We start from the raw sequence: 22,877 nt of genomic DNA, 5'->3' as shown, positions 1-22,877 counted from the left end.
CCTAATAATCTAGATTATTTGGAATGTATAGTATCTGAAGGGGAGGACTATTAAATAAGACTAGAAAGAAATGTAATCCTGATATTTTGAAGACTTTAAATGGCCAGACTGAGGGGTTGTGTGGAAGGTATACAACTTATTAATGTAGCTTATCAACAGAATAGGTTTAGAGACATTTGTCTTGCATCATTCTATCATATACTTCCATAATTAAAATTTAACTTGTATAATCCCTAAAAGTTTAGGAACTTGAATAAAATATTTTTAACTTCTTGAACTGGAAATCTAGCAATATTTCCTCTCAATTTTGTGACCTGTTTGTACAGTGAAAGAAAAAAAAGGAGAAAAATTAAAAGAAAAGCACATTCTTCCAAATACGTGGCTACATTTTTGCCACTAGATGCTTGAAAGGAAGTGTGGTGCCATGAAAGAATTACTGATCATGGACTCTAGTTCAGTTTCCTTTGCTTCCTGTAAAGGTTAGGTAGGTCACTTTTCCTTTCTGAGTTCTGGTCTCCTCATCTGTAAAAAAAGGGAGTAATTATATCTGTACTACCTCCCTCGGGGATGTAGTAAGCAAAGGTTTTTTTGTTTTGTTGTTAGTTTTAAATTTAAAGCATTCTATGAATCTGAATTAGCAATAGAGGGAGGGCTGGACCTGGAATTTGGAAGACTTGAATTCAGTTGGACATTTATTAGCTATGAGTAAGTTAGACACTTCTAGCTTTGTGACTCTGGCCAAGTCAATTAACTTGTGTTTGCCTCAACTATAAAATGGGCATAATAGTTCCTACCTCCTGGGGTCTTTATGAGGATTACATTTGAAAAGTGCTTGACACAGGACTGGGCACATAGTAAATGCTTAATAAATGCTTCTTTCCTTCCTCAGTAATTAGTGGAAATAGTGTAATCACAAAAAGTATTGGCAAGGAGGTGCCTTCCCACCATTAAATAAATGAAATAACATTTTATTAGAAAGAACTTAACAGGGCAGCTAGGTGGTACAGTGGATAAAACATCTTTCCTGGATTCAGGAGGACCTGAGTTCAAATCTGTCTTCAGATACTTGACAGTTATTAGCTGTGTGACTCCAGGCAAGTCACTTAACCCTCATTGCCCTGAAAAAAAATAAATAAAAGAAAGAATTTAACAGAGGAAGCAAGAAAATCTGGGTTATAATCCTGTCTCTTCAACCAACTTGTTAGGTAATCGTGGGCAAGTCATTGCGTATTGTTGGATATCCTTCTTCCTCTGTAAAAAAAAGAGACACTGTATTAGATGCTCTAAGGAAAAGGAGGAACATGGAGGGGAGAGGGAAGGAAGCATATGCAAAGATGAATAAAACATAGTCCAGGCTTTTAAGGAGCTTAACCTCAAAGAAGAGATAAGACAAGTATATAAATAACTTTCATTAAATTCAGATTGAGAAATACCATAAGAAAGATAATAAAATCCTAGAGTATTAGAGGTGAAAGGAACCTTAGAGATTATCTGGGGCACCCCCTCCCTCCCCTTTATACAGATGGGAGGAGGAACCTGAAACTCAAAGGAAGAGCCTAAAGGCCACACAAGACAGTTCTACAAAGTGCTCTTCAAGTACAAAGGAAGGACATGTGATTTCTGGGTGTGAATGGAGGGAGTACATAGTTGTTTTTTTTGTTTGGTTGGTTTTTTTGCGGGGCAATGAGGGTTAAGTGACTTGCCTAGGGTCACACAGCTAGTAAGTGTCAAGTTTCTGAAGACAGATTTGAACTCATGTCCTCCTGAATCCAGGGCAGGTGCTTTATCCACTGTGCCACCTAGCTGCCCCTGGGAGTACATAGTTTGAGTGGTTCCTTACCCAGTTGTGAACCCTTCTTACTCATACAGTAACAGGCATAGAACATAAATAATGACAAATTCCTGGAAATATGGAAGATGAGGCATGTTACCCTTGAACCAATGCCCAATATTCTGGCCCAGAAGGGCCATACCCACTCACAAAACTACACTTCACCACCCCCACCTCCCACCCACACACCCCCCCAAAAAAAAGAAAGAAAAGAGAGAGAGAAAAAAGAATTGACCACTGGATGTTATAGAGACAGCTTCTCATCTTTATCTTCCTTGGAGAACGTGCTCAGCCAAGATACTCCCTGGCTGAATGATTTAAGCTGTTTAGGGAATGGGTAGCCATTTATACTATTTCAACTATTTTCTATTGTTTAGAAAAGCCAGGCAGCAGGGGTGTTGTCTCTGATCTCCCACAATCACCTTTTCCACTTAATGAACTTTAGCATGAATGCTCCAAGAAGACGACATTGGGAATGTTTTTCCTATGGAATCCCCTGTTCAGGAAAGTGGCAGGGCTTCCCATGAGAACAACAGCATCTCAGCTTTATAACAAAAGAACCAGATGCCTTAGAGCAGGGGTGGGCTGGTAAATGTTTAGTAACAGTTCTTTTCCACACACACGCATACATGCATGCACACACACATACACATACACAAGTGTGTGCACACACACACACATATATATATAAAATGACACATGGCACATTTATATATATATATATATATATATATACACACACACAACACAGGAAACATTTTAAAGTTTAATCTGTATTATTAACATTTTCTCAATCCCTTTCTTAGGTCTAGACAATCAACAAAACAGCAAATCAAGCTCTGGTTTGTAGCATTTGCTGATTTGTGAAAATTTAAGAAATAGCTCTCACAAGCCAGTTGGAACTGGCTTCAGCATACCCCTGTCCTAAGGGTTTTGTCAGAAATGTGGTATAGTAAGAAAAGCAGAAGAACTGGCTCTGGAGACAATACTTTTAGTCTCAGTTCTACTGTGAAGTGACCTTTAGCAATTCCCTTGGCCAGGCCTCAGTTTCTTCACCTGTAAAATGAGGACATTGAATCAGATTGTCTTTCAGGTTCCTTTTAACTCTGATTTCAAAGTATAAGACTGATGCTCAAGAGCCATCCTTATTTCAACTGTCAGAGTCATCATTTCTACCTCTCTTACTTCCTTCACCACGTCTTGGTATCCATGTTGCCTGCTTGGGCATTGCTGAAGTTAGATGTTCAGTCAGCAAGAACCTATGTGACACTTTCTCTTTCCCATGCCACCCCAACTTCACCAAGTGCCACAGAAAGCACAATACCTCAAGGTTATTGTCATTATACTTGCTCACTGCTGGCCTGGCTTTTTTAAAAAATGTATTTATTTATTTATTTTTATTAGTGAGGCAATTGGGGTTAAGTGACTTGCCCAGGGTCACACAGCTAGTAAGTGTTAAGTGTCTGAGGCCAGAATTGAACTCAGGTACTCCTGACTCCAGGGCTGGTGCTCTATCCACTGCGCCACCTAGCTGCCCCAGCCAGGCTTTTAACAGTATGACAGGCAAAAGAATTCTGGATTTGACTCTCACCTATGCTGATTATTAACTGTTTGATCCTAGGGACTTCATTTAACCTCTCTTAGACCTTGGTTTTCTCCTCTGTAAAATAAGAGGTTGGCCTAGCTGACCTATGGGGTCCTTTTCAGCCCTCCCTTCTATGATCCTCTAAACAATGTTGTCATATCTGAAAACACTAGAATTTGGGAGATTCAACTGTTCATAAATGCAGTAATGATGATTGATGCCAAGGGTAATTGTTTGTAACGTCTTTCTGGGTTCTTAAATTGAGAGACAAAGGTTAATCCCTTTTCTCAGAGGAACCAAGATGCTTGCTTGGTGTGCCGTTGATGCAATAAGATGTGCACTTGCTACACGACAGTGGTTAATTAGTTGACAGTATTTGAGATGCGTTTATTATCAGGAGCATTACAGGCACAGCTCATCCCATCTCATGCTGCTTGGATGGATTCCTTATGGGGAAAAAAAGAATGAGGAGATATTTCAAATGTGCTTTTCAAACGATATGCTAAGTCAGTTTATCTTTACAGAAGATGTTCATGATATGGTTTATTTGAAGATAAATTATACGATGTTCATGGTAAAGGTCTTATTTGTTTAAAAAAAAATTCATTGATGTTGGTGGGACTTCAGCAGGAAAGATGTATTTAACAGAATTGGAAGTACCAGGTAGAAGGAGAACATTGAAAAATTATGTTGACAATAAATGCTTTACCTATTGTGCCAAACTGAGATTGGGAGAAAGGCTGGGGGATTAGAAAATTAGCATTCTACACTTGGAAAAGACCTTAGAGGTCATCTACTTGAGGGAATCACAGAACCTGGGAATCTCAGGAAGAATCTTGCAGGCTAGGTAGTTCAACCCCAAATCTCCTCTTGAATGTAACTAAACAGTGGCCACGGAATCTTTCCCAGAAAACCTCCAGTGTAGGGGAATCTACTCCCTCCCAAGACAGCCTATGGAATTTTTGGATGACATGAATGGTTAGCAAGATTTTTCCTTCCCTCAAACCTATAGCTCTCTCTTTTCAACTTCTTCCTATTGTTCCTTGTTATGCCCTCTGAGTCCAATCAAATCCAATCTGATAAACATTTATTAAGTACCTATTATGTTCCAGGCATTGTGCTAAGTGCTGGGGATACAATTCATGATAATAAAAAAGACAACTTTTGCCCTCAAGTAGCTTATAATTCAAAAGGGGGAGACAACACACAAAAGGAGTCCAAATAGAAGTCTAATCTCTCATCCACATCAACCCTTCAAACATTTGAAGAAAGCTAATATAGCTCATAAAAATTTTTTTCTCTTGTCTAAGCTAAAAATTCTCAATTTCTTATATGAGCACAGGGGTTGTTTTTATTCATCTATCCATCTATCTACCCATCTATCTGTCTATCTCTCTCTCTCTATCAATCACCTATCTGTCTATCTATTTTTCTAGTCTTTGAATCTGGCATACTTTATCAATGAATGAATAAATGTTCTTAAGGTACTTCATCATCCTGTTTACCTTTGTATGCTTTCCAGACTAGCAAATGCCATATGGAACAGATAAGTAAACTGAGGCCTAATTTTACTTAAAGCCACACAGCCTGTATCGAAAGCCAGGACTAAGACTACTTTCTAACTGCCAGTTTTGAGCTCTTTTCACAGTAACAGGGCCATGCTGAATCATTTAATTTGAATTGTGAAAAGGATTTTTAGAGATCATATAATCTAATCCTTCATTTTATAGTAAAGAAAACTGAATACTGGAGAAGTGAAATTACTTGATTATTATGTCTCAACTAGTCTGACCTTATCAAGAAACTTTAATGCCAAGCTATTGACTCTTGGATAAAATACAAAATCCCTCAGCTTGGCATATCAATCTAGGCTTATTTTGCATGATTCCCTATCAGAAATCCTATGACCTAGTCAGACTGGCCCGTGCACTTTTCCCCAAATTTGGCACTTCATCTCCCTCCATGCTGTCATGCAAGGCTGTCATTCAAAACTATAATATACTCATTCCTCACCTTTGCTTCTAAGAATTCCTGGCTTCTTTCGAGGCTCTGCTCACATAAAACACCTACAGCAAGTTGTTTCTGATTCTTTTTATTTTCAGTACACTCTCCCTGCTTAAGTAATCATATGTTTCTTTATTTGGTGTATATCTGTAGTAGAATTCAAACTCCTTGAGAACAGAGATTGTTTTGCTTTTGGCTTGGTATCCCTAGCTCCTAGCACCGTGCCTTGTCCATAGCAAATATTTAATAAATGGTAGTTGGATTGCTTTGTATTGGGTAGTGGCAGAGTTGGCACTAGAATCAGTATCTTCTAATTCTTAGTCCATTGTGGTTTTCAAGTCATCAGTGGCCAAAGGCTAGGTTGAATAATATTAGTTCCTTTAGCTAATTCTCCTTTGGCTACTTTGTCATCTCAGAAGCTCACTTCTGGTTCTTTTAAAATCAATCAATCAATTAATTAAGTGTTTACTATAAGCCAGGCACTGTGACAAGTGCTGTGGCCATGGAAATAGTCCCTGCTCCCAAGGGATTTAGATTCTATTGATAGAAATGATATATACACATATAAGTATATAAATATAGCACTCCCTTGTTGGTACATGTATATACCTATTCAAAATAAATTTAAGATAATTCTGTGGAGGGGGATGAGCTGAGAACAAAATGAAAGATTACAAGAGGTAATGGGAAAGAGGAAATGAATTTCAGACATGAGGTATAGCCTGTGAAAAGGCATGAATCAGGGGAGATGAATTATAGTGAGTGAGGAACAACAAGGTAAGTTTGTATGGACCAAATAGTGCATGTATACAAAAGAATGATGTATAATAAGCCTGGAGAAGTAGGTTGGAATCAGGCTGTGATGGCTCTAAAGACTGAACAGAGGAGTTAGCTTTTGATGCTGAGAAGTATTGAGGACCCATTAGAGTAAATTGAGCAGGAGGGGTGACAGAGCCAAACCTGTACTAGAGGAATATGAATTTATAATTGGATAGAGGAAGGTTTGGACTGGAAAGAGACTTGAGACAGAGAGACCAATGAAGAAGCTATAAAAATAGTCCAGGAGAGGATTGATGAGGTTCTGAACTATGTTGGTGGAGAGAGGGTATTGGATATCACAGATATTGTTGGGGGAAGAATCCATAAGATGTGTCAATTGCTAGGATATGGAGGGTGAGGGATGACTCCTAGGTAGAGACCCTGGGTGATTGGAAGTTTTCTTCATCACATTCAAAGATATATATACAAGGCCCCAAAGTGGCTTCCTGAATTTAAGGTTTTCAACTTTTAGGATATTCTCTTTTTGTTTCCTGCCTTCTTTAAGCACCCGGAAGAAAATGAAGTTTCACAGTATATTCCTAAAACCAACAATGAGCTGAAACCTGAAACCACTGCAGAAGTCAACAATCCTCCTTGATATCCTTGCAACAAACTACAATCAGTATTAAGCTGTTGTTTTTTTTTCCAGACAAAGAGTAGAGCTAGTGCCTTCATGGCTGGGGCACGTAATGAAACAACATCAATGATTAGAATGTAGCTTCTAAACAGTCCTTTCAAAAAGGTAATGATGATGCCACTATGCCTTTAAGAGGTTTTTAAATTTTCTTTTTAAGCTCCAGTTTTCCTCTTTGGCTGTTCCATGGATATCTTTGAGAGATGCAGCTAGAGACTCACACAAACCTAGTGGGACAGCAGGCAAAGCTCAGAAAGCTGCAAGTGGATAACCTGTTCCTTTAATGAATAACTAGAGATATAACGGGTGCTTCCCCAAACAGAGATAAATATATGCATCTCTCAGTGGTGTTAAAAAACAACTGTGAACATAACAGCAATGTCACTTCAAATTATGTGCTGCCTGAATTAGGAAAGGCAAATGTTTTATTAATAAACTGGCTGCCACTACACCGTTTGTTCCAAAATATCAGAGGGCTTTTCTTGGGAGGGAGAGAAAGGCGAGTGGACACTCACAAGGCTCTCTTAGACACGAAACTGATGATGAAATCATTTTGCATGATTGGCAGGTCTGACACTAGAAATGAGTCTTCATGCTATAGCTCAGAGGAATCAGGTAGGCAACAGTTGAGGGGGGTGTTCTATGCTGGGTCCTACTCTCTGAGGGGGCCAAGTCCTCATGGGCCTCAACCTGACCCCAAGTGGAGAGGTCTCTTGGAGGAAATGATTAGCTAGGTTGCCTGGGCAGAGCTGTCCCTCCAAAAAATTGCTGCTTTCTTCTTCTGTAAGAAAAATCCAGGAGATGCAAAGTCATCTATCAAGGATTGGCTAATAGGGGGCAGCTAGATGGCACAGTGGATAAAGCACCTGCCCTGGATTCAGGAGGACCTGACACTTGACACTTACTAGCTGTGTGACCATGGGGCAAGTCATTTAACCCTCTTTGCCCCACAAAAAACAAAATAGTATATGTTTAACAAAAGAGGATTGACTAATGACTAATCAGTGGCTGCAGTAGTTGAATTCTGTATAAAAGCTACCTAATAAAATATCACCCAAATTTGTCCTTAAAGTTGAAGGTAGTCCCAGAAAGCTGTCAGAGCTTTTTCTTGTTGTTTTTGTTTGCTTCTTTGTTTCTTTGTTTCTTTGCTTGTTTTGTAGAGAGGGTGTTGGTAGAAGAAAGAAAGGATTACTGACTTCTGTAGCAGAGGGAATGTTTTCTTTCAGGAGAAAGGGAGGTCTTAGGATACTTACATAGCCTCCTTCTGTGTTGCTGAGTTGACCATCAGCTCGTCCCTTGGGTTCTGTACCACCACAGTCCCAGCTCTAGAATGAAACCTTGTCACGTGACTGTGTGGTATGAATGAAAATCCCAGAGAAGGGGCTGTGGGAGTTGTGATTTATCACCATAGGACTGTCATAACAGTCATTGTGGAAAGAACTAACATGTGCCATCCACAAACATGTTTCCTTATTGAAAATGGCTTTTCTTTTGTGAAGACATTCAGCCCTAGGAACGACAGCTCTTGTGTTTCACCTGAATATAGGGATGTGTCTCTTTATTTTACCTCCTTAATAGAGCTGATCTTGACACATTCCCTCATTCCTGTACCTTCATGGAATCTTTTTTTATTTCTTTTTAGTCATGATCAGTGCTTTGTATTTTCCAGCCTAATATTCTTCATTTTTTTGTACTCCATGAAGCTATACTTTTCCATTTTCTCTTTTTTTTTTTTTGGGGGGGGGGAGGAGAAAAAGCTCCTCTCAAGTAGGAAATTTAATTACCTCTGTATCAGGCTGTCAATAAGCAACAACCAAATGAACTGTTATTACAAAAACAGCTGTATCAGGCAATATTGCAATAGTGTATTCTTAAGCACACAGCTATGTCTCTAGAACAAGTACATAAATATTAATTAGGAAAGGAAACAAGACAGCAACAAAACTGTTTCTATTAATCCTTTTGGCTCATTTTCAAATTTGCTGCAGTTTATCGGACTTTGTGTCTCTGAAGTACTCTGAACAATCTGTCTGGGGCCTATTTATACAGCAAAGGAGTCTGAAAGTCAGTTAAAGACCTATAGTTAAATTTAGGGCTAACTCCTACAGGAAAAGAAATTTCTCCTTGCCTGTTATATTGGGCCTATGATGACACCAGACAAATTATTTCTATCCCTTGGGTTACCCAGATGGTTCTTGTGTGGTAGTTCAGGCTGTCAGAGGGATTCCCAAGGCTTCCTGGTTTCAGTGGAGGCCAGTTTCCAACCAATGGTTATGTCAATAACTTGAGTCCCATTGTTAATTTAAGATTTGTCTCCAAGGTTTTATATAAAACAGGAGCTCAGATAGACATATATATACATATATATGTCTTTATAAATGTATATAAATATGTTTACATTTATAAAGACATATGTATGTGTGTATGTGTGTGGCAGCTAGGTGGTGCAGTGGATAGGGAACCAGGCCTGGAGTCATGAAGACCAGAGTTCAAATTTGGCTTTATATACTCACTAGCTATATAACGCTAGGAAAGTCACTTAACTCTGTTTGCCTCGGTTTCCTCATCTGTCAAATGACTTGGCAAAGAAAATGGCAAACCACTCCAGTATCTTTGCCAAGAAAACCCTAAAGGGGTCATGAAAAATTGAACACAACTAAAAATGACTGAACAACAAACACTAACAAATACCAGCAAATACACACACACACACACACACACATACACACACACTATTTAAATCAAATAAAGTAGCACTTTAATGAACCAGAGGTCATTAATTGAATTCTTAACTAGACAAATCATAGCTGGGACCCAGGAAATCAGCATTACAACCTTCTGAGAAGACGAAATAGATATGTATGTATCACAAAGTCTATAGTCTAAAGTTCATGCACTTTGTGAAGATGGAGTCTATTTTCTTACTTTTGACACAGTTCCAATAGGTTGAGATTCCTTGTTCCACAGCCTATATCAAATTAAAACTAGTTAAGAGAAGAAGTATAGGTAATTTGCTAGAGATGGGTACACTGACCACTATATGAAGTGGTTGCAGGTAGTTAGAAAAGAGAAGAAAACAATCTTTTCCAAAAAAGGAAATAAAAGAAATAAAAATATCATGTTGGTTTTGGAGTATTTAGTGTAGAATTAAATAACCCTGCCCACTGTAATAACTCTTATAAGTTACATGTAGTAGTATAAAATACAGTAATTTATGTTTATAATGCCAAACCATGCCATTGAGAAAAAGTTTTAATTATATTCTTTATACTTTGCTTAAGAAGACATGGATCAGTGGGAATATATTTTCAAAAGATTTCCATGAAAAAAATACTGAAAATAAGAAAAGTTTGGTTTTTAGAAGGCTAAGCTTCATATATCTAGAAATTCACTAATGACCTACTCCTTGATGATACTGGAAAAAATGAGATATCATTGCTCTTCTATCTTATAACCAGAGTAAAGAAAGATTAGAAACAAAGAAACCCAGTCTTCAGGTGGTGTAGGATATGGGAAGATAGTGGGCATAATAGGCTACATATATTTTATTTACACTTAAATTCTATTCCTGGTGTTGTTACTCCACAATGAATATGAAATTCAGATACTGAAAAGAGAGTTACTTTAAATAACTTTTGCTTTTCTTGTTTTAGTAATTTCCCATTTGCAGTTACCCATACAACTTGAACTTTCAGAATGGGTTGTTAGGGAGGCTACTTCTCCTAAATTCAAGATATCCTGTGGGTTTGGACTCTGAAAGCTATAGCCTTTAGGTCTCCACCAGTATGCTTACTTCTAATAGTCATCCGGTAGACAGAATTAGCTTAGAGTAAAGGCATTTTTTGAGACAGCATAGCAAGAATAGTGGTTACAATGAACCCTTATTAACTTGTAGTGCACTTTCCCACCAACGCACAATGTCAGTGGAAAGAATGGGAACATATATAGATTATACTATTAGAGAATTATACATTCAGGGAACCCATATAATCAAGGCCACTCACATTTTTGTCACCGCCCTTTCTTGTCTTATGTTGTTTTCATGTTGCTACCCTGGGTAAAGAATTTCTGCTGGGATAGTCACTCACTGGGTTTTCTTTGACTATTATCCTATTTACCTCGACTTCTGACAGTCCAGGTTGACTCTCTTTTCAGCTAAGTGGCACAATGGATAGAGCATTGAACTTGAAGCCAGGAAGACAAGACTTCAAATCCTACCTCAGATGTTTACTGCTGTGTGACCCTAAGCAAGTTACCTCACCTCTGTTTGAATCAATTTCTTCATCTGTAAAGTTGGGATAATAGCACATACCTCCCAGGGTGGTTGTGAAGATCAAATGAGATAATCATCATAAAGCACTTATGCTTGGTACACATAGCAAGTGCTATATAAATATTAGATGTTATTAGATATTATTATTTTTCACTCACTGGGCTTTCTTCCTGTTGGGTATGGTAGCACTTGAGGGGTATTTCTTTCTTTTTTTGTGGGGCAATGGGGGTTAACTGACTTGCCCAGGGTCACACAGCTAGTAAGTGTCAAGGGTCTGAGGCCATATTTGAACTCAGGTACTCCTGAACCCAGGGCTGGTGCTTTATCCACTGTACCACCTAGCTGGCTCTCTTGATGGGTATTTCTACTATAAGACATCATAGCTTATGGGGGGGGGCAGGAAAGGTAGGAAAGGGAAAATCCTTTCCCCTCCCTCCATGGAGAAGAAGGAAGGAAGAAAGGAAGCAAGAATGGAAAGAAACAAGCATTTATTATTTCTTACTATGTGCCATAAACTGTGCTTAATATTGGGGATACCAATACAAGTAAAATACAGCCCTCAAGAAGCTTACATTCCAATGGGAGAAGATAACACACAAAAGGAAACAAAAAAGGGGTCTTGGGGGATGGGATTAAGACACCTGGCACTGAGGAAAGTTCCAAAATGAGACAGTGGCAGGTCATGGCTCTGAAGTCCAGGAGCCATGTACGTGTCTGGATGAAGAACAAAAACAGACTGGCTAGAGCCATTGGACTCCATGAGGACTCATCAATGGGAAAAGTGGGATGGGCCTTGGGGAGGAACAGTCTAGGTTAATCATGCTGAAGGGGTGGTAGACGATTCTAGGTCAAGGAACAACAAGATGCTAAGAGAAATTCTAGGATGAGGCAGCAGTAGAGAAGGGATGATTTTGAAATCCAGAACCTCAGAAACAGGGGTATGAATGAAAAGAACAATTTCTTCTAAAACATTGGGTTCTTCTTCCACAGCTATCTCTTTTCTTATCTTCCAGAGGTCATATTCTTCAGAGTCATCTTGTATCTCATTTGTCCCTAAGATACCACGTCTTGATTTTTAAACATTTAAAACCCTTAAAATAATTTCCTGGAAGGAAACAATTATCTGTTTTTTCAGAAAAAAATCATTAACTATGATCTGTGGACTTTAAACCAAAGATAAAAATATAGCTTAACATTAGAAAACAATGAACATAATTTATCATGTTGAAAACAAAAACATCTGCAGATATCGTAATATGAAGATAGAGAAAGCTTTTGAAAAAGCAATACATTCGTTTATGCTAAAAACTGTACAAAACACAGGGGTAGAGGGATATTTTTTAATGTAGTAAAAAGTATCTAAGTGAAAACTGGCATTATATCCAAATTATAGTGAGGGAAAAGGTTACATCCTTACTTTCCTACTTTATTCCTCACTATAATTTGATATAATTATAGACATTCTGGCAATAGTAGTAAGACAAAAAAAGGCATACAGATGAGCAAATTAACTATCCTTATTTGTGGATATCACAAGGATTTACATAGAAAATCCTAGGGGATTAGTAAAGAGATCAATTGGATTGATGGATAGGTTCAGTAAAGTTGCATGTTACAAAATAAACCTACACAAATCAATAACATATATATATTTATATATATATATATATCAATAACAAAATACAAAAGGCAATAATAGAAAGGGATTCCTATTTAAAACAACCATGAAATGCTTAAAATATCTGGAATTCAAACTTTCTTTTTTTTTTAAATTAATAGTATTTCATTTTTTCCAGTTACATGTAAAGATAGTTTTCAACATTTGTTTTCATAAGACTTTTAGTTTCAAATTTTTCTCCCTTCCTCCCTTTATTTGCTCCTCCAAGATAGAAAGCAATATGATACAGTGAGCTCCCAAACTCATGACACGATAGCTCCAAAAAACATCCAAATAATGCCATAGGAAAATGCCCGGAGCAGCAAAACCCACAGAAGAATGTGCTGAAATCATCTTCTAACCAAGAACAGCTTGGAAGGTCAGAAGGGGGGAGCTGCTGTGCTGATACAGGAGTGGAGCCCAACCCCACAGTCACCCTGACACAGAACAGTCCCAGGAAGGCCTCCTCAGAATAAGAGACACCCAGAGCCTCTGAATCAGCTGAAGTACCAGTGTTGTCTGGAACTAAGCTCACAGTCTGGTGAGTGGGCAGAGCCCTGGGCAGGGGGGAGACTACAGGGGTCTATGCTGGTGCTAAGGAAGAACTTGGATTTTATACCCCTGCTGAGAACCAGGAGGTAGGCTCAAGTAGCAGTGGCCCAGGTCGGGGCTCGTCGGAGCTAACAACCACAACACACAAAGCTGGTTGATTGGCAAATTGGTCTGGGGTCATCTAGGACCAGGAAACAGGCCGGGCAAGGGAAGAACCTGATTCTCCTTAAATCATACCACCTGGGACTTCTTAAGCTTGGGATACTACAGCCTGGAAACAGTGCCCCACTTTAAGGAGCTAAAAGTCTAGTAAAAGAAAGGCAAGATGAGCCGACAGAGAAAAGTGAGGACCATAGAAAGTTTCTTCAGTAACAAGGAAGACCAAGGGGCACTCACAGAGGAAGATGTCAACATCAGGGCCCCTATATCTAAAGCTTCCAAGAAAAATATGAATTGGTCTCAGGCCATAGAGGTGCTCAAAAAGGACTTTGAAGATAAAGTTAGAGAGGTAGAGGAAAAAATGGAAAGAGAAACGAGGGTGATGCAGGAAAGACATGAGAAAAAAGTCAACAGCTTGAAAAGTCAAATGGAAAAGGAGGTACAAAAGCTCTCTGATGAAAATAATTGCCTAAGAATTAGGATTGAACAAATGCAAGTCAGTGACTTTTTGAGAAACCAAGACACAATAAAACAAATCCAAATGAATTAAAAAATAGAGGGCAATGTGAAATATCTTCTGGGAAAAACTGCTGACCTGGAAATTAGGTCCAGGAGAGATAATTTGAAAATTATTGGTCTACCTGAAAACCATGATCAAGGAAAGAGCTTAGACACCCTCTTCCAAGATATTCTCAGGGAAAAATGCCCTGAAATTCTAGAAGAAGAAGCTAAAATAGAAATTGAAAGAATGCACCGATCACCTCCAGAAAGAGATCCCAAAAGGAAAACTCCTAGGAATATTATAGCCAAATTCCAGAGCTCTCAGGTCAAGCAGAAAATATTGCAAGCTGCCAAAAAGAAAGAATTCAATTACTGTGGAGCCCCAGTCAGGATGGCACAAGATCTAGCAGCTTCTACATTAAAGTACCGGAGGGCATGGATTATAATATTCCATAGGGCAAAGGAAATGGGATTACAACCAAGAATCACCTACCCAGGAAAACTCTGCATTATCTTTCAGCAGAAAAAATTAGGCTTTAATGAAAAAGAAGACTTTCAGATATTTGTGATGAAAAGACCTGAACTGAATGTCAAATTTGACTTTCAAATACAAGACCCTAGAGAACCATAATAAAAATTGGAGCTGGGGGACATACCTGGGGTCATACAGTAGGCAACTGTCTTGTGTCTGAGGCCAGGTTTTGGCTGGGATCCCCCTGGGTCCAGGGGTGATGGGAATTCACTGGGGGAGAGGAGAGGGCAGAAGTAAAATCCTACATGAAAGTAACAGGAAAAGGCTTATGGAGTGGGGGAAGAGATGGGAGAGGAGCAGGGCAGTAAATGAATTTTACATTCCTCAGAAAAGGCTCAATGATCTTAAACTCATCAGAGCTGCCTCTTGGAGGGACTAACAGACACACCCAACTGAGTGGAGTAATCTATTTAATCTGAACAGTAAATGATCCTAACACTCATCAAAATTGGCTCAAAGACCGCAATCGCATTAGAATTGGCTCAAGGAGGGAATAATGTACACACTCAATTGGGTGGAGTAATCTCTCTAACCCTGCAGGGAAATAGGAGGGAAGGGGATAAAGAGAGAGGGGCAAAAGAAGGAAGTGCAGAGTGGGGGAGGAGACAGACAGAAGCAAATCCCTTTTGAAGAGTGATAGGATAAAAGAAGATGGATAATGGAATAAATATCATGGGGAAGGGAAGAGAATGGAAGAGGAACAGTTAATAATAGTAATCATGAAAAAGAGAAAAGGGGGGAAAATTGTACAAAAAATATTTACAGCAACTCTTGGTGGAGGCTAAGAATTGAGAATCAAGGGAATATCCATCAATTGAGGAATGATGGAAAAAGCTGTGTTATATGATTGTAGTGGAATGGTCTTGTGCTACAGGAAATGACAAACAGGATGATCCCTGAAAAACCTTGAAAGACTAATTAATGAAGATTGATGTAGAGTGAAGTGAGCAGAGCTGAGAGGACATTGTGCGTAGTGACAGCAATATTGTTCAATGAGCAATTGTGACTTAACTACTCTCAGCAGTGCAATGACCCAAGACAATCCCAAGGAACTAATGAGGAAGCTTACTATGCACCCCTATAGAAAGAACTGATAAAAAAAAAAAACACTTGTGGATTGTACATATATAACCTGATTGCGATCTTGTGGAGGGGGGAGGAAAGGGAGGGAGGGAGGGAGAAAAATTTGGAACTCTAAATCTTATGAAAATGAATGTTGAAAACTACCCTTACATGTAAACGGAAAATAAAATAAATGTTTGTTGCTAAACAAAAAAAGAAAAAAAAGCAATATGATATAGATTATATATGTACAATCACGTTAAACATATCTCTGCATTAGTCATGTTGTGAAGGAAGAATCAGAACAAAATGGAAAAACCTCAAAAAATCCCAAACCAAACCAAAACAGAAAAATGGAAACAGTATGGTTCAATCTGCATTCAGAATCTACAGTTCTTTTTTTCTAGATGTGGAGAACATTTTCTCTCTTGAGTTCTTTGGAGTTGTCTTGGATCATTGTATTGCTGAGAAGAGTTAAGTCTATCATAGTTGATCATCAAACAATGTTACTGTCACTGAGTTCAATGTTCTCTTGGTTCTGCTCACTTCACTCAGCATTAGGCCACTCAAGTCTTTCCAGGTTATTCTGAAATCTGCCTGCTCATCATTTTATAAGATATTGAATTCTGAATTTTTCTACCTTCCTCCCTTTTCTCCCCACTCCCCAACATGGCAAGTAATCTTATATAGGTTATATATGTACAATCACATTAAACATATTGAAATTCAAACTTTCAAAGCACATTCTACACTTTTATAGGAACTATTGCAAAATAATTCTTAAAGAAATTGGAGAAGTATTCAGTCTTCATGGCTAAAAGTATGCTCATAAAATAAAAATGACAATACTACAGTTAATTTATAGATTTAGTGCTCTATCAATCAGATTACTAAAAAGATATTTTATAGAGATAAACAAAATAATAGCAAAATTTATTTAGAGGAACAAAAAAATCCAGGGAATTAAGAGAAATTATGAAAAAAATGTAGGAATGAAGGTAGAATAGCACTTCCCCATCTCAAATTATATCATAAAATAGTAATCATCAAAACTATATTGTAAGGGGCAGCTAGGTGGCATGGTGGATAGAGCACCGGCCCTGGAGTCAGGAGGAACAGAGTTCAAATCTGGCCTCAGACACTTAACACTTACTAGCTGTGTGACCCTTGGCAAGTCACTTAACCCCAATTGCCTCACCAAAACCAAAACAAAACAAAAAAACTATATTGTAAAATAGAAGTAAAAAGAATTAAATCAATAGATAAACTAGACAAAGTATATTAGAATAATTGAACTCCATAACCCAGTTTGATGAATCCCCAAGCATAAAGTACCTAAGAAATCATTCTCTATTTGGCAAAAAAAATCTGAAAAAATCCAGAAATCAATTTGGAAGAAATTAGGTTTAGAACAAAATCTTACAGTATTCACTGCAATTAGTTAAAAATGAATAGATCATGAGTATAAAAGATCATACCATAAAAATTTTAAGTCAGCCAGTAAATAAACCTTTATTAAGCACCTACTATGTCCCAGACATTACTAAGTTTTGAGAATAAAAATAAGAAAAAGAAATGTATTTCCTGCCTTCAAGAAGTTTATAATCTAATGGGAGAAGACAAAAAGAAGCTGAAAAGTAGAAAGGAGAAATGGGAATGGTATCCAGTGTGGGGGCATGGTGGAATCCAGTCCAAGCCATGAAGCTGAAGAGGAATGAATAATAGCTTGGTTTGAGAGCCCTCTTTAAATGTAGAGTTTAGGAGGAGTTCTTTGCTCCAACCCTACAATCCCAGGACTGGAGAGTACTGAAAGAATTGATGAGGTATGAGTACCAAAGTTGATGCAATCACAAAGGTTAGTGAATTTTCTTGTGATGAACTTTCCTGGGGGCATAGGTGGGTTTAATCTGAAGAGTACAGCTGATGGCAAAGGAAATGGATTGTGTGCCTTTCACAGCTAAGGGTAGTGGGTGGATTCTTAACAAAATAAAGGATAGAGACATTTACAAAAGGTAAAATAGGTAATTTCTAGAATGTGGAACGGAAAGCTTTTACATCAACAAAAAATGCTACTAATATAAGAAAGAAAGTGATCAACTTGATATCAAATGTTTCTGATGAGGGTCTGATAGCTAAGATATAAAGACAACTAACATATATGTATAAGACCCAAAGCCATTCCCCAATAGATAAGTGGTCAAAGGATATGAACAAATAGTTCTTAAAAGAATTGCAAATGATAAACAATCATATTAAAATGTTTTATATGACTAATAATAAGAGAAATGCAAACTAAAATAACTCCAACAAATTAACAGATGAGAAGAGATACAAACTGTCAAGGTTGGTGGAGCTGTGGAAAGACAGGTATACTAATGCATTGTTGGTTGTTCTGTGGACTAGTTTCAAACACTGCAGAAAATTATTTGTAATTATATAGAGATGCAATGAAATTTACTTTGACAAAGAAATTCCACTGCTAGGCATATACTCCAAGGGGGTCAATGAAAAAATAAAAAGATTCATATACACCAAACTATTTATAGTATCACTTCTTAAAGTTGCAAACTATTGGAAACAAAATAGATGCCCATTGATTGGGGAATGGCTAAAGGAACTGTCATACTTGAACATAATGGAATATTTTTTTACTGTTCCATAAGAAAAGATGAATATGTAGAGTACAGAAAATCCTAGGCAGTGAAGTCAACAGAACCAGGAAAACAATATATACAGTGGCTATAACAGTGTTCATGGAAATAGCAACAAAACAATTAAAATGGAATGTTGTAAAAGCATAATGTTCCAACTTTGCCCAGAGAAGAGATTAAAAAATAAACACTCCCACCAACTTCTTTACAGAATGTGGGGAACCATGGGTATGGAACATTGTATATAATATTAGATTTACTTGACATATTGGTTAATTTTTCTGATATATATATATATATTTTCCTTTAAAAAACCCTTAATTATAAGGGATTGCTCTCTGAGAGGAGATGGAGGAAGGTATATGAAATTCAGGAGGGTATATAAAATTTTATTTTCAAAAACACTACTAATGGCATACCGAATATTTTCTAGTCAATGTCTATCTGCCTTCTACTTCCATAAATTTTTACTAGACAGATTGATAATACCTTGTAAAGGGGTAAAAGAGTATAGACATATCTTTGTACTTAATTTAAGACTTTAATACCTCATTTTCTGTTATCAGACCTTAGCTTTTCTGATTTCATCACCTTTCCTGGAGGGAAATCAATAGATTAAGTTTGTCTGAGCCAGTCCCTTACTGAACATGTACATAGGATTGACGGCGAAAGGACAAAGTTCTGGGACAAAAGTAAGAATTAGTCTGTAAGGTGATGGGCAGAACTAAGTGAGCTAAGAAAAGTGGAACCCTTGTACAATGTTACCTCTAAGATCACGACTAATTAATACCTACTTTAAAGGCAGGCCCTTTTAGGTAAGGAGCTATGCTCTGGGAGACATGATTTACTTTGTCATTTCTAAATTTGTAACCTTAACAGTGGAAAAAGCAATAGAATCAGGAGAACAGGTTGGCTCACCAAATGTTCATATGCAGAGTCTCAGGGGAAGTTATTTTCTCTTTCTGAATCTGTAAAATAGATATGGCGATTTTTATCCTACCTTTGTCATAGGCTGTTGTGATAGTCAAATGAGATAATGTATGGTAAGTGCTGTGTTGACTAAAATGTGTTATATGAATACAAGTTATTATTGCTGTTATAACAATTTTTTCTTCTCCCAAACAATCTTTCAATACTAAATATTTATGATATAATCAACTAATCAACAAGCATTTATTAAGAGCCTACTATGTGTTAGGAGAAATTAGATGGCTCAGCGGACAGAGGACTGGGCCTGGAGTCAGGCATACTCATCTTCTTGAGTTCAAATCTGGCTTCAAAGACTTATTAGCTGTGTGACCCTGGGCAAGTCAATTAATCCTGTTTGCCTCAGTTTCCTCATCTGTAAAATGAGCTGACGAAGGAAATGGCAAACCACTGGGTATCTCTGTCAAGAAAATCCCAAATAGGGTCATGAAGAGTTAGACATGACTGAAATACGACTGCACAATAACAATGTGCTGGGTCTTGTGCTAAGTGACAAGATTCCTTTTCCTTTCTTTATTCCCAACAAGTCAAGCAATTATTCTCATGATATCATTGATCCTTTTCAAGAACAAAGAATGAACAGTAACAACAATTTTTGCTTCATTCCTAGATGTCACAGAAGTCTACATCCAAGTGGTCCTTAAATGAGAAGAGAAAGAGAAGGACAACAAAGGCCTTTTCAAGGTGAAATTTTTATCATGACTAGTACCTTTGGCTTAATTTTTTTATTTTATTTGTTTTATTTTATTTTATTTTGAGGGGGAAGGTGGTGGTTTCTGGATATCATTGGTTCAAGGAACTACTGATATAGAAACCTTTTATTAACGCAAAACAACCACTCCTCTACAATTTGTAATCTTAGAGAATTGCCTGGTGGACTGGAGAGCTTAATTGACTTATCCTCTGGGACACAACTAGGATGTATCCGGGACTGAATTTTAAACCTAGGTTTTCCTGACTCCAAAGCTAGTCCTTATGCTGTCCATTATGCTATACTACCTCATGGTTTCATAATTTCCTGTGGTGTCCCTCTTAAATTTCACTAAGCAGAAACACATCTGAACAGATTAAAGTCTAAGGGATTGGTATGGAATAGTAAGAGGAAATGTACCAATTGCTTGCCACAAAGTACAACAGCCTAAAAGATATTGAGCCCTACAAAGCAGAAATGATCCATTGTTGAGGTGGCTAGTTTCCTCAAGATTCCTATGATAATCCAATTGAACTTCAGATTTCAAGTGATATTAGGGGCTAAGGGTTCTCCAAAACACAAAAGCTGTTCCTGAGTTTAAATCTAGTCAAAGGATTATCACTTGCACATCTCTGTCCAATAATGGAGACATTGTTGAACCAAAGTAAATTTTTGCTTGACAAAGCTCAGTCCCACAAAAAGTAGTTAATAAAAAATGAAACCAACAACTTCCCCCAACAAAATACAGAAAAGCAAGACCTTTAGAGTACTGAGGTTAGGCTGACACATTAGTGTTTCTGTCAAGATCCTATGCTATTTCATCTCTGTCTCTTGTTTTTTTCCTGATGCCCATTTCAAAATAAAACATGGTTCAGCCTACTTTGAAATTTTGAAGGATTTGTATTCTTACTGATGTGTTTCCACTTGGTAGTGCAAATTTCAACCACTTTTATGTACTACTTTTCCATTTTCTTCCATAATTCCTTCACAGAGGATATTTGCCAAACACTGGAGGGCTTCCTTTGTTTCATTTAATATTTGATAGATACTAGTGTGGTATTATTGTCTGTCCACCTGCCATTCTTGACTTTTGCTCCAGGATTGGCCTACTTCCTTCCTGTTGTACACCCAGAAGTTATCTTTTATGCCTCTCATGCTTTTCTTCCTCAGGGTTCTCCATGGCTTCAAATTTTCCCCTTAAACAATGACCCATCTAGCTAACATTGAGGGTCTTTTGGAGATGTTCTATGTCTGCAGGTTATATAAAAGCATGGTCTCTTGTAAAATAAAATTATGGATTAGCTGAAAGTGCTTATGATTGTTGTTAATAGGCTACTGCCTCTTTATACCAACCAGGAGTCTCTCCTCTGCCCTCCCGGTCATCTGCAGTTTTGATTGTTTTGAAATCATGGTCCATGATTTTCAACGATAGAACAATAGAGGGGGCAACTAGGTGGCACAATGAATAAAGCACCAGCCCTGGATTCAGGAAGACCTGAGTTCAAATCTAGCCTCAGACATTTGACACTTACTAGCTGTGTGATCCTGGGCAAGTCACTTAACCCCCGTTGCCCTGAAACAAAGAATAGGTTCTTTTTTATAACAATTTTATATATTATAGACTTCAAGTTTTTAATCTGTCATATTTGTCATAAATTTTCTCAATCGGCTATTTTTCTTTTTCTTTTGTGTATTTATTTGGCAAAATTTTAAATTTATTTTATTGTGATCAAGCATCTCTATAGTATATCTTCTAACCCCTTCTATGGGTTTAATAGAAACTTGAAACTTTTGTAACTAGGAAAATCTCACTCCATTTTCTTCATTATTTTCTTTAAAATAAACAAACAAAACTTAAGTCTTTAATGAAGCTAGAATCCCTTGAACATGATATGTAGGTCTAGGTCCATTTTCTGCCACATAACTTACCAGTTTCTCCAAGTGCATTTGTTAAATAATGAATCCTCTTTTTATTGTCTATAACTTTTTAGATACATATTAAAATCATAGAAGAGTATAGAACTGACAATCCCATTTATCAATTAATCAAAAAGTATTCATGATATGCCTATATGATATGCCAACCACTCTGCAAAGGGGAATTGCAAAAACAAAACTATAAGTGTGTCTACCTTCAAGGAGTTTCCCAAGGTACATAGGGCATCTCTTACACTACTATTTATCTTGAGAACTTTTTTGTGTCCCCCTTCTGTTTTTTCTACCCACAGTCACAGTCCTCATGTTACTGAAGTTTTCCCAGGGCACCCTCCTATAAAAACTCCTCTAACTTTTCCCTTCCTGGTGCCTAGCAACAGGTACCTGCTTGTATTACTTTCCAGATGTTTGGCTAATTTATTAATGGGGAGCAGTACTCAAATGTGATTTTAGGTTTTTGTATTTTTAGAGACTCTTTTAGATGCCTTAACCCAAAGACACATGTCTATAATATTGCAATTTCAGACAGGTAGATGGCTGGGCTATGATAGACTGTTGGATAGGGAACCCTTCCTACATTGAAAACTACAATCTTTCCTGAGGGCTTGGGTCTATGCCTCATTCAGATGGCTCTATTACCTCAGTAAACACATGTGGCCTGAAGGCCTTCAGTCAATTCAATTAAATTCAGCCTACTGTTCAATTTGCTTCTTGATTTCACAATATAGTTTCTTTTGCCCAGTAGTTGCAGTTGTGGGTGCTTTCAATCTAACTTTCTTTCCCTACCCTTCTTCTTCTCCCTAGAAATCTAAATATCTTCCTGTGCTTGAACTAGTCATTACTATGATTGAACTGATAAAAATGAATCAGTGCCGTAGCCTCCAGGCACACACAGAAAGATATTAACAACAACCACCACTGCAAATTTGCAATTCTCACCTAACTGTATTCTCAGAGCTAGTTAGAAAAATGCTAAATCGAAGGGTCCTGTCCTGTAGTAGAAC

The sequence above is a fragment of the Dromiciops gliroides genome, chromosome 3 (genome assembly GCF_019393635.1).
Source record: "Dromiciops gliroides isolate mDroGli1 chromosome 3, mDroGli1.pri, whole genome shotgun sequence".
Classification (NCBI taxonomy): Eukaryota; Metazoa; Chordata; class Mammalia; order Microbiotheria; family Microbiotheriidae; genus Dromiciops; species Dromiciops gliroides.
This window is presented reverse-complemented; position numbering follows the sequence as displayed.